At 35.0% G+C, this 5,000-nt stretch overlaps 1 protein-coding gene across 2 annotated transcripts in view; it reads right to left on the reverse strand.

Annotated features, from left to right (window-relative positions):
• Window positions 1-5,000, reverse strand: part of LOC137647307 (uncharacterized) — a 31,325-nt gene that overhangs the window by 20,288 nt on the left and 6,037 nt on the right. Inside the window, exon 1 of one of the 2 annotated variants that reach the window (XM_068380701.1) lies at window positions 116-221. The exons of the other annotated variant lie outside the window; for it this stretch is intronic. The gene's annotated coding sequence lies outside the window, so the exon portion shown is untranslated. Of the gene's footprint in view, window positions 1-115; window positions 222-5,000 lie in introns of those variants that run through there. 2 annotated transcript variants of the gene reach the window in all.

The following is a 5,000-nucleotide window of genomic DNA, read 5'->3' on the forward strand; positions in this document are numbered from 1 at the left end:
ATGAAACAAAAATGCAAAAGAAAAGTTTTCATGATCAATCTCAGCTATTTTCTTTTGTCCACCAAAATACATTATTCTTTCTTAATGCTAAACTTACAGCATACTTTATACGTACCTTATGGAAGCACAACTTGATCAACCTGAAACATTTGCTACACAGAACATACTTACAGTAAGTATTCTTGGTAATCTTTCTGTTGTCTTATCATTCCATTATCACAAACATAAGACTAAATCTGCAACAGCGACACCTACTATAATTGATTAGAGAATGAGGTAAATGAACTCTAATAAAACGTCGATACAAAGACAGTGTATACATATCAATAAAAGAGTAATCTATATAAATTAATTATACTGATGTTGATTCATAAAAAGTTATTTATTCATTCTTTCTGAACGAAACTACGCTATTCCTTACCCATGTATATAATAGATAAGGACAGTTGAAGATTTGAGACGCATGACATCATGATAGATTCAGATTATGACTACGCGACCAAGAGGAGGAATGCCGTTTTACAACTACTTTATAGTACAGGATCATTCATTTGTTCTAATGTCTATAGAAAAATTCAAATAAGTCTTACAAGATTTCGAGTAATACAAGAAACTATACTGAACCCAACTACATTATCCAATAATGGATATCAAGAGAGAAAGGTAAAGGGTATCTCTTGCTGCACTACAAGGAAAAATGCTTAAAAACTATAAATAATTGCTAGAGAGTTTGCTCCTTGTGACTCTTACAAAGAAATGCCACCCAGCTTTTTTACCCAAACACCTGATATCATCATTAGCTAACAATGATGAATATTTCTCTTATCACAGTAACACTCAATCAACATTATGTAGAAATGTACTTGATCAAAGTGATATTGTAAGCATCGCCGACCCAGCTACACAAGCAGTACTTCCACAACTCCTTAATGATATCTGATAATCTGCAGTACAACAAGAATCATGGTAAGCATTACGATAAGTCACGATTTGACTATTTTAATAATTGGGGGTGATTCCGATTTCTCAACAATAGGAAGCATTGAACATTGGATTGAGTTTTTTTCCAGTCTTTCGACCTATGATAAAATCAGTACACTAGGCAATATGTAGTATTTCCTTTGGACATAAAGAAAATTAATTAATATCATTTTCCATTGAACTGTATGCATGGATTGCGTGGACAGAAGGTTTAGTTCCTTATATTTCCCATATAGATAAACTACACATTTCATGATTTACTATTTTTTTTATTTCTCGGTGCAAAAAATGCGATGAGTAAGTCATTCGAAAGTGTGCTGAAATTCTTTGCATGTAATTTTTTTAATAGACAATTAACCACGAAATATTTATTCTTTTTCGCCAAAAATCAAAATGATAAAGGCGAAGGCATTATTCTATAAACTCTGTAAGCGTTTTTAATCTTAAAATTACTGAAATATTTCCTATTGTATAAAGGGGGTCACATATCCCCTTTGGTGATGCAATGTGGTAGGAAAGTCAGGCATATATTTTATTTTTTTACTTTTTGGTAATAGGCAGAATGCTGAAACCTGATTGGTTGTTTTGTTCCATGTTTATCCTGTCAACTACGATTCTGGAGTTCCAGAAAACCATCTTAGCTAAGGCGTTAGTTGTTGTTGAACACTTGTCAAGTGTAAACGTGCCGTCTGTTGATCCTTTCCGTTTCCTATTGCGCTAAACCTAATGATTCGATGCCACAGATTATTTATTTATTTATTTATTTTTTTTTTTTTTGTGGTAACATAAAATATTGACTATTAGTTCTGTAGTGTGTATTGTCCAGTTTCCGGTGAACTACGTGAATATCTTTAGGTTCGTGTAGTGCAAAATATACTAAGAAGACTTCACACCCCGGGAGGGCGAACTACAATTTGGAACTTCTCATCTGAATAAGGTAAGAATAATGGCCTAAGACTAGTTCAGTGGTGGTTTATTTGAATATTTTGAAATTATACAACGCTGTAAGGTAGTTAAGGGAACAATGAAGCGTGTTTGCAAGGGATTTGAACCACTGATTGCCCATGGTTAGAAAGTACTTACTTTACTTGAGGGGTTGCATTCTTGGTCCAATCATGTAGGGGAACCTTACGTTCGAATCTACAGGACCTACAACATCAGTTTATCGTGTACATTCTTAGGTATTTTTGCATATCCCACTACATAACCGGTGTTTATGGTTAAATCTACATTATCGAAACGGGGAACAGTAGTCTTCGGTTTCTTTAACAAAATATTTCTCATTTATCAATTCTCGAATTTGAATAGTTTTTATATATTGAATATTTACATGGTCGCTATTTAAGACTCCTTAGTATTCATGATCCACATTTCTACTATATTATATCTTAAATTCTAAATCATAAACTTTGCGGTTTCTTGAATTTGCAATATGATCACCAGGTTTGTTCAACTTAATGAAACTTAAACAATTTATCTGTTGCGAGTTATATTCCTTGTTGGCGTGATTTCCTGAAAATTTCGCGCACATTTTATCATCAATCTTGAACTTGCTTCTTTTTTTTTTTTTTTTCAAAGCGTCCATACCTGTGACATTGGTAGCAGGTGAACACGTGGTTCTTATCACGCGTGTTATACGTATCCCATCACGGCATAACATTGACAGCATTATCATGAATACCTTTCCTAGTTTCAGGATCACAATTCAAAAAGTATTTTCTTGAATACCGGACTTAACTTTTCTCTAATACATGTTGAATATTGGTGGCCTAAATAGATGGGTGGGAGTGAGGTTAGCTTACGTCCCTGTATTTTCCTCTCTTAATGTTTTCCCTCTCCAAACCCCCATTTCCCACTGCGGTATCCCATTCTTGTTCTCCAAGGGGATCCAATATATTAGCAACTACTCAGTCCCGATAGGATTGAATGCCAGATTAGTTTGAAACATACTAGTATGCAGTTAGGTTGGACGTGATTCCTATTCATTAATAGCATACCAACGCATTATATCACATAACTAAAGAGGACATAGCAAGTATATATATATATATATATATATATATATATATATATATATATATATATATATATATATATATATATATATATATATATATATATCCTTACGGTACGTACACCACAATATCACGTTCACCGATGACACATACAGACTTTTAGTAATCAGGTCTTATCATCAGACTACAGGGGGATGAACATAGTCTTGATACGGTATTGCATTTATTCATATTTGAAACGTTAGGCTATATGGCTAACAAAGTTCACAACCATTCATTGATTCCAAGAGAGCCAGATGTAGCAATGTCATATCCGGATTAAGTGAAAATATAAAGTGTAACTGCCTCCGTCAAATTAAATAACTGGCAATTCAATCAGACAAGATTTGCTTCCTTGGCAAGAGTACTGGAGAGATATTATAGCGTCAAGTCCATTGTGGTGAGTTATATTAATTATTAATTCCCGAATTAAGCTTATTAATCATGTTACTTCATATTTCGATATCCCAATGTATCATATTAAAAAGCATCCCACCCCCTCGCGAAGGCAGCAATAAAAAAAAAAAAGAAAAAAAATACTGCTGTGGCTCACTGAATACTAGCCATTATTGGTCTCGGTCACTGCTGACATTTTAGGAATTAAACAATTAGCGCAGTGATAACTCAGCAAATCAAACTTTCCACTCCAAATATCAAGATAGTGCGAGTTAGCAATGAGGTGTAAGAGAATGAATACAAAATTAGACTTCAACACATCAGCCAAGACAGCGTTTTGAGACTAAGACTGTTTCGAAATTGTTTCGAATCGGATAGCTCATTATTTTGGGACTGTTTCGAACTTTCGAGATTACGGACTCGGATTCTCGGAAAGGTCTCCTGGGCAGGTTGGTTTCAGATTTCCCGGCATTTATAGGAGCTCTTGGGGTTTGGCACAAGGCACTAACCTGTGCTGTACGACAGGTAGAGAGGCGGCAGCGCAAAATGATGTGATAATGGTGAATATTGAAGTTATTAATGTGCTGCTCTGAAACGGTATTTCTAGGTTTCCGTATATCAGGGTTTTCGCGGACATGTCCTGCCTTTTACGTGTCCGGGAGGAATTTTAAAAATTCACCAATAGTCATGAATTCTAGCCTCCATGAAAAATAATGTACTGCTAAACTTTGCTGTACTGTATGTAATGGAGAGAGAGAGAGAGAGAGAGAGAGAGAGAGAGAGAGAGAGAGAGAGAGAGAGAGAGAGAGAGAGAGAGCGCTTTGTACAGTTTTTGTTCATTTGTTCAGTTTTCTTCAGCTGGAAATTTGCCTACTTGACCTGTTTAGTATTCATAGTTAGCTCAAATTTCCTTCCCTTTTCCCAAACTCTTCAATACGCTGTATTTCCTAATTTGTGCGGTTATAGCCAGGAGTAAATGATAATCACTGTCGTTCCGGGGGTTAGAACCCCGTGATACCTGACGGTTATTCATTCTCTTGTAATGTCACTCGCAGAAATATTATACATTAGGAAGCTGCCGGAAGGAACTTCCATCCGGACGACATGGCTCGAGCGCAAAAATAGATTTTTTTTTCCTGTGTAAAAATCCGTTTTATTTACTTTGTAGTAGTTGTTATTGTTTCTTGCATATATGGCGTTTTAGCATTTTTTTTTGGGGGGGGGGTCATAATCTATTCACTTTCGCTTTATTACGAGTATTAGCAGCTGTTATTATTATTATTATTATTATTATTATTATTATTATTATTATTATTATTATTATGACTTGCTTAGCTACAACCCTAGTTGGAAAAGCAGGATGCTATATGCCCAGGGGCTCAAACAGGGGAAATAGCCTAGTGAGGAAAGGAAATAAGGATAAATAAAATATTCTAAGAACAGCTACACCATCGAAATAAATATTTCCTATATAAACAATAAAAACTTTAACAAAACAAGAGGAAGAGAAATAAGATAGAATAGTGTGCCCGAGTGTACCCTCAAGCAAGAGAACTCTAACCCAAGACA

The sequence above is a fragment of the Palaemon carinicauda genome, chromosome 9 (genome assembly GCF_036898095.1).
Source record: "Palaemon carinicauda isolate YSFRI2023 chromosome 9, ASM3689809v2, whole genome shotgun sequence".
NCBI classification, from domain to species: Eukaryota; Metazoa; Arthropoda; class Malacostraca; order Decapoda; family Palaemonidae; genus Palaemon; species Palaemon carinicauda.